Source organism: Kogia breviceps, chromosome X (genome assembly GCF_026419965.1).
Source record: "Kogia breviceps isolate mKogBre1 chromosome X, mKogBre1 haplotype 1, whole genome shotgun sequence".
Taxonomy (NCBI): domain Eukaryota; kingdom Metazoa; phylum Chordata; class Mammalia; order Artiodactyla; family Physeteridae; genus Kogia; species Kogia breviceps.
In genome coordinates this window covers 92,702,946-92,715,314 of record NC_081330.1, presented here as the reverse complement: position 1 = coordinate 92,715,314, position 12,369 = coordinate 92,702,946, and the positions used below count along the sequence as shown (strand labels likewise).

General features: G+C 45.4%; 1 long non-coding RNA gene across 2 annotated transcripts in view; it reads right to left on the bottom strand.

Moving 5' to 3' along the window:
- Nucleotides 1-12,369, bottom strand: part of LOC136793429 (uncharacterized) — a 37,670-nt gene that overhangs the window by 11,820 nt on the left and 13,481 nt on the right. The window lies entirely within an intron of this gene.

Genomic DNA, 12,369 nt, shown 5'->3' with positions numbered 1-12,369 from the left:
GCGATCTCATACCTGGACACAAACCCCACATCACTGAGGCTGCACTGAAGCCAGGGGACACAGACTTCCAAAGAACTCTGAGACCTCAGGTGCTGCCTCATACACTGCATTGGATTCGTGGGATAGAGATGCACAAATATCTCAAATACCTCACAATCTGGAATACTGCTCCCCAAGCTATTTGGAGCCTTCACACCCTGATCATCGAGTTCCAAACTGCCCCGAGGCCTCACAGCCTCAGATAACCCCCCCCCAAAACAGCTGAGATGTGACACCCCAGACATGGACCGCCCAAACACCCGAGAGACTTCATACTCTGAAGACAGATCCCTAAGTTATTCCAAAACCTCATACCTTAGACATGGACCCCCAAGTTGCTGAGACACCCTGGAACACAGAACACTAAATACCCCAGAGGCCTTGCTCCCTAGAACACAGTGCTGCAAAAAACTCAGACTCAAGCCTTGGACACAGACCCCAAATAGCTTAGAGATCTCAGAGCCCAGAAACAGACGCAGTTCAGAGAATTCCGACCCTGGGAAACAGATGTATACATGGTTCAGAGACCTCACACCTGACACAGACCCCTAAACAGTTCAGAGTCAGGACATCCTAGGAAAGACTACCAAGCATTTCAGAGACCTCACGCTTTGCAACCCACATACATACCCAAAGAGTTCAGAGACCTGAAAATCTGACTACAGGCCCCCACAAAGCTCAGAGACTGGGCTTCCTTGGTGGTGCAGTGGTTGGGAGTCCGCATGCAGGGGACGCGGGTTCGTGCCCCGGTCCGGGAAGATCCCACATACTGCGGAGTGGCTGGGCCCGTGAGCCATGGCCGCTGAGCCTGCACGTCCAGAGCCTGTGCTGAGCAGCGGGAGGGGCCACAACAGTGAGAGGCCCAGGTACCGCAAAATAAAAATAAAAATAAAAAGCTCAGAGACTTCACAGCTGGGGATAAAGACCCACCAACTTCTTGGAGAACTTACAAACTTAGGTCAAGGTGGAGAAATGGTTCAGAGATCTCAAACCCTCTTCTCAGACCACCAGACAGCTGAGAGACCTCACAGCACGAACATGATGCTAGGCAGCACCAAAATCACATCCACTGGGACACGGGACCTAACCCAGCTCAGCAACGTCGCACTCTCGACAGATTCCTGTTCAGAGATGTCACATACTGAGGACAGATGTCCCCCAAATAGTTCAGAGCCTTCAAACACTGAGACAGACCCCCCAAACAGCTCAAAGGCCTCATATTCTAGTTCACAGAAGAGCTCAGAGATCTGAAGATCTGGACATGGATCCTTTACACAGCTTCTAGACTTCAGGTCCTGTGATACAGACCCCAGATAACTCTGAGGTCACACGTCCTGGACACAGACCCCAAGCAGCTTAGAAACCTCACATCCTAGGCTAACATCCCCAGCAAAAAACACAGACCTGCAAATGACTGAGAAATAGCACACCTTGGACTCAGACCTCAAAATCACTCAGGGAACTTGCACTTTGTACTCATATCCAGAAATATTTCAGATACCTGACCTTTATGGACACAGATCACCAAACAGCCCAGAAACCTCACAAACCTGGGCAAAGTCTGCCACAAATGGCAGAGAGACCTCATAACTTGGACACAGAACCACAACAGCTTGGGGACCTCGCATCATGGAGGCACAAAAACGGCTCAGACACAGCACATCCTGGCTAGTTGTGCCCACACACAAGCACCTCACATTCCGGGACAGAAACCCCCAAAGAGTTCATTAACCTCACAACCTGGAAACTAGACCCACAAACAGGCCAGAGACCTCACATGTCGAGACGTACAACACCAAAATGCTTAGAGTTTAAAAACCTTACACCCTAGGAAACAGACCCCTACACAGCTCAGAAATATAACAACCTGGACACGGACCCCCAAACACCCAAGAGACATCATAAACTGGTGACAGAACCCCAAACTGCTCAGAGACCTCAAACCCTGGAAACAGAACCCCTAGTTAAGTCAGAGGCCTAACATCCTGGGACAGAGACTCCCCCAACAGGAGCTACCTCACCCTTGGAAACATACCCCAACGGTTAGGGACCTCAATATTAAGGGATATAAAAGTCAGAGATCTCACACTCTGGGACACAGAGGTCTGAACCAGTAGAAAGACCTCAGCAGAAAGACCTCAAACTCTGGAAGCAGATCCTGAAACTGCCCCGAAAAATCACACCCAAAGACAAAACCCCCAGCATCAGAGAGAGCTCACTCCCTGGGACATGGGCTCAAAACGGATCCGAGGGGTGACACCCAAACAGCTCAGCCACCTCACCCCTGGAAAGAGAGACTTCTAAGTAGTTCAGAGACATCCTACTCTGCACAGAGACCACCACAGAGTTGAGAGATTTCACACACCGAATAAAGACCTCCAAATAGCTCAGAAAACTCACTAACTGGCACCCACCCACCCCCATCCCCCCATTAAAAGCTCAGAGAACTTGACCCTGGAACAAACCTCTAATGAGTTGGATAGCTCACACCCTGGCACTGAGGCCTCCTGAAAAGAAAACTTCACACCTGAAAATATGTCCCAAACAGGTCAAGGAACTCTCCAACCAAAAGAGCTCAGGGACCACAGACTCTAGGACAGTCATCCAAACAGCTCAGTGAACTCACCCCTGGAATGTAGACCAGAAGAAGCTCAGAACCCCCAAATCCAGGATTCAGAAATCCTTCTGAGACTTAGGTTATAGACCCTAAAGTATAATTCAAAGAAAATATGCTGGATGCAGAACACTGAATAACTCAAGAGACCTCAAATCATGAGACATACACACCCAAACAGATCAGGAAACTCACGCCCTGGGGGACACACACACACACACACACACACACACACACACACACGCACACACACATACACACAAACAGCTCAGAGAATTCAAATTCTAGGAAATCATACCCCGAAAGAACAGACCTCACATCCTGTGACATACTCACAAAAAGATCAAAAACCACACAGGCTGAGATATACACCCACAAACATTTCAGAGAAACAGCATCCAGGGACATATACCCACAAACAGATCACAGATCTCAATCCCTGCAACATTTGCACATAAAAATACAGACATGTCGCATGCTGGGATACATGCCAACAAACAGATCAGAGCATTCATATCCTGGGAAATACACCAAAGAATGGACGGACCGGGTACTCTCACCCACAAAGAGACCAGAGACTCAAATCCTGGGACACAAACCCAAAACACCTCTGAGACCTCACATGCTGGGACAAAGAAAGACAGGTCAAAACCGTGTGACCTGGGACACAAGAGTCCCAAACAGATGAGACACCACATACTGTTGACGGACATACAAAAACAGACCCTCACATCCTGAGACACACCACCACTAGGGATCAGGTATCTCACATCTTGAAGTACACCCACAAACAAATGTGACAGCTGGGGACAGGGACCCCCACATGGATCAGAGACATCACACCCTTGGACATACACCCACAGACAGGTAATAGACCTTGCAAGCTGGAAATATACACAGAACTAGATGAAAGACCTCTCATCCTGGGACATAGACCCTAAAAGAGGTCAGAGAACTTACATCTTGGGACATATGCCCATAATCACAACAGAGACCTCAGACCCTAAGACACAAAACATCAGACAGAGAGCATACACCACGGAATGTACACCCACAAAGGAATCAGATACTGCCCACCCTGGGACATACATCAGAAAAGACCAGAGACACACTATTGTAAAACAGTTATACACCAATAAAGATGTTAAAAAAAAAAGACCAGAGAGAGGCACATTCCAGGAAATATACTTTAAAATCCTGGGAAACAGCAAAATGTACACGCAAAGTGGAGAGAGACACACATTCTGGAATACTCACCCACAAAGAGATTAGAGACCTCAAACACCGGGACATTCGCCCACAAGCAGATCAGAGGCCACACAACTTGGGAAACATACCAACAAACAGTGTGGGATTTCACATCCTGGAACAAACAGCAAGAAACAAATCAGAGACCTCAAAAGCTTGACAATACACATGAAGATATCAGGGCTATCACATACTGGGACATATAGCGACAAAATGTTCACAGACCTCACATGCTGGGAAATACACACAGAAACAGATCAGAGGGAATCCCCTGGCGGGCCAGTGGTTAGGACTCGGCACCTTCACTGCTGGGGCCCAGGTTCGATCCCCGGTTGGGGAACTAAGATCCCACCAGCTGCGAAGCGTGGCCAAAAAAATAAAAATAAAAATAAAACAAAGAAGGAAAGAAAGAAACAGATCAGAAACCTCGCGTCCTAGGACACATACCCTCAAATAGATCACAGACATGAAATCCTGCAAAACACCCACAAACTATTTACAAACCTTGCATCCTGGAACATACAACAAATCAGAGACCTCACATCCAGCGACTACACCCAAAGAGAATACAGATAACACATCCTCAGACAGACATCCAGAAGCACATCAGTGACCTGAGGTTCTGGGAAGACAGTGGCAAACAGATCAGAGACCTCGCATCAGCAAAATAAACACGCAAAGTGGAGAGAGACACACATTCTGGAATACTCATCCACAAACAGCTCCCCAAAAAATCACATATTGGGAAATACACACACAAACACCCCAGAGACTTCACATCCTTGGACATTCACCAACAGATCAGACACATCAAAACCTACAAATCGCACATGGAAATCAGTCCTCATATATAGGGGAATACACCCACAAATAGATCAGAGGGCTCAAGTTCTGGGATGTACATTGACAAAAAGATTAGAGACCTCACAGCCTGGATACAAAACAAACAAACAAACAGACAAAGACTTCAAAGCCTGCAACATCCATCCACAATCAAGTTAGATACTCCATGAGCTGAAAAATACACCCAGAAAATACACCGGATGGCAGATGGGACATCTTGTGGCATAGCCCACAAACAGGTCAGAGGATCCAAGCATTGTAACTTCAAACCTCTCTCTCTGACCTCACATCATCTGCCATCGTATCACCTTTTGTGACTTTACTTATGTCACCACATAGCCCTCCCTGTCTCGACATACACAGTCACTTGGTCTTCTCTGATCCTGAAGGTTCTGCCTCTCTCATATAAAGATTATACTGTGACCATACTGGACCCTCCTAAGTAATCCAGGATAACTGCCCCAATCTCAGGATGCTTACTAATACATATCTGCCAAGTCCCCTTTTCCAGGTAAGACAACACATTAACAAGTTCCAGGAATGGGGTGAGGACATATTTGATGATCCATTATTTGAGCAAACAGAATATACATGCACAAACAAAAAGAAACCTCACATCCTGCGACATACATCCATGAAGTGCTCAAAAAATTCACATCTGGAGCCACTCACCTCCAAAGAAATCAGAGACCTTCCACCCAGGGACATACATGCAAAAGATGAGAGAGCCGCACATTCTGGAACGTTCACCAAATAATGCTTAGAGTCCTCACACCCTGAGAATTAAACTCATAGAGGCATAAGAGAATGCACTCTCTGGGACACACACCCCCAAAGAGAAGAGGGACCCGACATGCTGGGATATACACCCACAAAGAGATCAAGGATCCACATTCTAGGACCCCCAAATACACTAGACCTCTGACTCTGGGACATACACACACAAAGAGCAGAAAAAAAGCCCACTTCTCTGACATATACACACAAACAGATCAGGGACCTCACAAACTGGGACGTATAACCCCAAATAGAACAGACCTCATATACCCTTTTACAAACACACCCAAGGAGATGATACACTCACAAGTGACATACATGCACAAACAGATCAAAGACCCGATCTGAGAAATACAACCCAAACCACACCAGAGACCTCCAATCCTGCAACATGAACTGACAAACAGATTACAGACCTCACATGCTGGTAAATGCACCCAGATAAATACAGACACCAGAAATCTTGGGGCACACAGACTCAAGGAGATCGGAGAACCCAGATCCTGGGATACACACCCACAAACAGAGATCCTCCCAGAAACAAGTGCAAGCAAATAAACCCAGAAGCACATCGGAGAGCTGTCAACATGGGACATGCACCCACAAACAGATCAGAGGCCCACATCCTGAAATACGCACCCAGAACAAGCTTAGAAATCTCACATCCTGGAATATATCTATCTCTATCTCTATTGATCTATCTATCTATATCTATATCAATACTGATATACATAGACTTTAATAGGTAAGAATTTCACTTCACAGCATATATGCCAACAAACAAGTAAAAAATGCTTAAAATATCCCCATAAGACAGAAGACATCTTACAACCTGGAATAAATACCCACAAACAGCTCAGAGACCTCACACTCTGGGATGTACATTCACAAAACATCAGAGACCTCACATCCTTTGACATGCATTGAGAAACAGATCACAGAACTCACCTCCTAAGAAAACACCCTCAGACACATCAGAGACCTCATACCCTTGTTCATTCCCCAGTGAAAAGATCAGATACTTCAGGGACTTCCCTGGTGGCTCAGTGGTTAAGAATCCGCCTGCCAGTGCAGGGGACACAGGTTCGAGCCCTGGTCCAGGAAGATCCCACATGCCACGGAGCAACTAAGCCCCTGAGCCACAACTACTGAGCCTGTGCTCTAGGGCCTGCGAGCCGCAACTACTGAAGCCTGCGCACCTAGAGCCCATGCTCCGCAACAAGAGAAACCACCACAATGAGAAGCCCACATACCACAACAAAGAGTAGCCCCCGCTCACCACAATGAGCGAAAGCCCGTGCACAGCAACGAAGACCCAGCGCAGCCAAAAAATATATATATATCAGATACTTCACACTATCAGACAAGAGACAAGGACCCACAAACAGATGAGGGAATTCCCATCATGGCATATACACCTGGCTTCACTCACCAGCAAACATACCAGAGGCCTCACACCATGAGACTGAGACAAACAGATCAGGAAGCCTCATATCATGGGACATAGACCTAGAAACAGATCTGGGGTTTCAAGCAAAGGGAAATGTACCCACAAAGAGCTCAGAATCCTTACACCCTGAGCATGCACACCTCAACAGTTCAGAGGACTCACATCCTGGGACCTGTACACAAACTCAGATCAGAGACCTTACCTCCTAGGACATATGCCCCAAAATAGCTGCGCCCACAAATTCTGGGACACACAACATCAAAGAGATCAGAGACCCCACACGCTGGTTCAAACACCCACACACAAATCAGAGACCTCCCAACCAGCAAACACAAACCCACAGATGGTGGAGTTCACATCCTGGAATGTGCACTGACAACCAGGTAGAGACATCACACCTGGGCCATTGTGTTTGTCTCCTCCCTTCCTCCCTCCCTTCCTCCCTTCCCTCTTTCTTTCTTTCCCTTTCTCTCTCTCTCTCCCCTCCCTTCCTTCCCTTCCTTCCTTTCTTCTTTCTGAAAAGAAGGGCACATCTATCCCATTTCTTTTTCTTTAATTTTTTTTGGCTGCACTATGAGGCTTGTGGGATCTTAGTTCCCCGACCAGGGATTGAGCCCGGGCCCTCGACAGTGAAAGCGCAGAGTCCTAACCACTGGAACACCAGAGAATTCCCTATTCCATTTCTTGAAGGTGCAGGCCTTTTATCTCCTCAGGACTTGGTGCTGTAACAAATCACCACAATCTTATTCTCATAAAACAACACAAATATGTTCTCTTACATTTCTGCAGATCTGGCAAGGAGTCTTACAAGGTAAAAGTCAAGGTGTCACCTTATCTTTGATAAAGGTGAGAAGGATATACAGTGGAGAAAAGACAGCCTCTTCAGTAAGTGGTGCTGGGAGAACTGGACAGCTACATGTAAAAGTATGAAATTAGAACACTCCCTAACACCACACACAAAAATAAACTCAAAATGGGTTAAAGACCTAAATGTAAGGCCAGACACTATCAAACTCTTAGAGGAAAATATAGGCAGAAGACTCTATGACATAAATCACAGCAAGATCCTTTGTGACCCACCTCCTAGAGAAATGGAAATAAAAACAAAAATAAACAAATGGGACCTAATGAATCTTAAAAGCTTTTGCACAGCAAAGGAAACCATAAACAAGACCAAAAGATAACCCTCAGAATGGGAGAAAATATTTGCAAATGAAGCAACTGACAAAGGAGTAATCTCCAAAACATACAAGCAACTCATGCAGCTCAATATCCAAAAAACAAACAACCCAATCCAAAAATGGGCAGAAGACCTAAACAGACATTTCTCCAAAGAAGACATACTTGCCAACAAACACATGAAAGAATGCTCAACATCACTAATCATTAGAGAAATGCAAATCAAAACTACAATGAGGTATCATCTCACACCGGTCAGATTGGCCATCATCAAAAACTCTAGAAACAATAAATGCTGGAGAGGGTGTGGAGAAAAGGGAACCCTCTTGCACTGCTGGTGGGAATGTAAATTGATACAGCCACTATGGAGAACAGTATGGAGGTTCCTTAAAAAACTACAAATAGAAGTACCATATGACCCAGCAATCCCACTACTGGGCATATACCCTGAGCAAACCATAATTCAAAAAGAGTCATGTACCAAAATGTTTATTGCAGCTCTATTTACGATAGCCAGGACACGGAAGCAACCTACGTGTCCATCAACAGATGAATGGATAAAGAAGATGTGGCACATATATACAATGGTATATTACTCAGCCATAAAAAGAAATGAAACTGAGTTATCTGTAATGAGGTGGATGGACCTGGAGTCTGTCATACAGAGTGAAGTAAGTCAGAAGGATAAAAACAAATACCGTATGCTAACAAATATATATGGAATCTAAAAAAAAAAAGTCATGAAGAGATTAGTGGTAGGATGGGAATAAAACACAGACCTACTAGAGCATGGACTTGAGGATATGGGGAGGGGGAAGGGTAAGCTGTGACGAAGTGAGAGAGTGGCAGGGACATATACGCACTACCAAATGTAAATTAGATAGCTAGTGGGAAGCAGCCGCATAGCACAGGGAGATCACGTCTGTGCTTTGTGACCACCTAGAGGGGTGGGATAGGGAGGGTGGGAGGGAGGGTGACACAAGAGGGAAGAGATATGGGAACATATGTATATGTATAACTGATTCACTTTGTTGTAAGGGAGAAACTAACACACTATTGTAAAACAGTTATTCTCCAATAAAGATGTTAAAACTGAAAAACAAACAAACAAACAAAAAGTCAAGGTGTCAGCAGAGCTGGCCTCCTTCTGGAGTTCCTAAGGGAGAATCCAGTTCCTACAGACCACCTGCATTCCCGAGCTCATGGCCCCTTCCTCTGTCTTCAAAGTCAGCAGTGTTTCATCTTCAAATGCCTCTCTCTTTGTATTCATCTATCTCTATCTCCATCTCTCTTTGATCTCTGCTTATGTCATCACGTCACATTTTCTGACTCCACTTCTGTCACTACATTGTGTTCTCTGACTCTTGCCTTCATGCTTCCCTCATATAAGGACATTTGTGATTACACTGGGCCTACCCAGGTAACCTGGGATAACCTCATCTCAGGATGCCTAAGTTAATTATACCTGCAAAGTCCCCCTTTCCGTGTAAATTAACATAATCATAGTTTCCAGAGATTAGGAAGTGGACCTCTTGGCGGGGGCCTGTTATTCAGATACCAAAGACATACATGCACAAACAGCTCACAGACCTCATGCTCTGAGTCATACACTTCCAAATAGATGAGACACCTCCCACCCTGTCATATTCCTCCAAAAAGAACAGAGAGACACACATTTTGGAACACATACCCCAAAAGTGCTCAGAGCCCTCCATCACTTGGACTTAAACTCACCATCTGGGACATACACAAATTGCAGAGAGGAACACATTCTTAGACATAAACCCACAAATAGCAGCAAACTGAACAGACCTCACACCTTGGATAAACCCACACAAAGAGATCAGGCACTCACATACTGTGATAAACACTCACAAACAGATCAGAGACTTCACAACCTGAGATAGATACCCACAAACAAATCAGAGATCTCAAATCCTGCAATATATACCCACCATCAAGTCAGAGACCTCATATGCTAGGAAAGAAAGAACCAGAAACCAATTATAGACCTGAGATCTTACAACATATGCCCATTAAAAGGTCAGAGAGCTTGTATTTGGGGACATCCTCCCAAACAGGTCAGAGATTTCAAAACAAGGGAAATGACCCAACGAGAGCTCAGTAACCTCACAGCCTGGACATACACACCTTCAGATCAGGTAAGTATATAGATATAGACATAGATATAGATATATAGACACAGACTCACACATATATCAGCAAACAAACCAGAAATCTCATAAGCTTGGAAGTATCCTCCCCAAATTTCAGAGATCTGATGACCTGGAACGTGCACACCTCAAGAGCTCAGAGAACTCACATCCTTGGGATGAACATTCATAAAGAGTTCAGAGAGCGAACACTTCCTAGGACAAGCAAAAAGCAAACGGACTAGAGAACTCAGATCCTGGGAGAACACCCTCCTACAGGTTGGAGACTTCACACTCTGGTTCACTGGCCAGTGAACACATCAGACATTTCACACCATCAGATGCTACCCACAAACAGATCAGGGCATTCACATCCTGGGACACAGACCAACAAAGGGATTACAGACTTCACCACCCGGACATGTAGCCACAAACAGATCAGAGACCTCAAACAAATAGTTCAGAGGCCTCACACCATGTGATATACACCATCAAACAGATCAGGGAGCTGAAATCCTGGGATATGCATCCACACACAGGTTAGAGACCTCACAACCTGCACATGAAGTCACAAAAAGACCACAGACTTCAAACTCTGCAACGCATACCCGCAAATAGATCAGAAACCTCAAGCCCTGGGTCATATATAACAAACAGATCAGAAAGTTCACATCCTGGGATATATTCTACAATGTTGAGGTCATAGGTACCTGAGACCCACAAATGGATCAGAGACCTCAAGTCCTGCAACCCACAATCACAATCAAGTCAGAGATCTTTCAGGGTAAGAAAACACCCGAAACAGATCAGAGACCTCACATACTGGAGTGTGCTCCCCAAATCAGCTCAGACACCTCACATCCTAGGACACGCACACACAAAAAATGTGTGGAGACCTCACATTCTGAGACATATCCCCACAAACAGCTACAAGACCACAAGTTCTGGGACACACACCCTCAAACATTCAACATGGTTCATACACCCACACACAGATCAGAGACCTCCCACCATCAGACACACACTCACAAACAGATCATAGAGTTCACATCCTGGCATGTGCACCGACAACCAGATAGAGACATCACAACCCAGCACACTGTTCCTTTCCTATCGCGGTTGTAACAAGTCACAATCTTAGTGTCATAAAACAACACCAATTCATTACCTTACGTTTCCACAGGTCAGAAGCCCAAAAATGGGTTTCAACGGGCTAAATTCAAGTTGTGGGCACAGCTTCATTGCTCCTGGAGGCTCTCGGGGAGGATCTGTTTCCTTGCCTTTTCCAGTACCTGAAGCTGCCTGCGTTTTTTAGCTCGTGGCCCCTTCCTCCAACTTTAAAGCCAGCAGCATTTTCATCTTCAAATCGCTCTCTCTGATCTCTATTTCTGTCATCACATCTGCTTCTCTGACTGACCGCTCTGTCTCTCTCCTATAAGCACCCTTGTGATGACACTGTGCTCACCTGGAAAATTCAAGATAATCTCCTCCATCTCAAGATGATTACTTAATCACATCTACAAAGGACTTTTTAACTTGTTCCAGAGATTAGGACATGGACAGCTTTCAGGGACCTTTATTCCACTAACCCCAGATATACTTCCACAAGCAATTAAAAACACCCCGTCCTGAGATGTATGTGCATAAATAGCTCAAAGACTTCACATTCCATGCCATACAATTCCAAGGAGGTCAGACACCTCCCAACCTTGGCCATACATCCAAAAATGGAGTGAGGCACACGTTCTGTGTCATCTACCCACAAACAGGGTAGGGACCTCACAAACTGGTACATATAACCACAAACAGAAGACATCTCACATTCTTGACAAACACACACAAAGAGATCAGAAACAAATACTGAGATAGAAAGGCAAAAACAGAACAGAGACCTCATCTGAGAAATGCACCCACACACAGAAGAGAGACCTTGCATCCCAAGATATACACCCACAAACAGATCAGAGACCTCAAGTCCTGCAACACACACCCACAATCAAAGAAGAGACCTCACATTCTAGGAAAAACACCTCGAGGCTGACTGTATACCTGACATCTTCACAGAA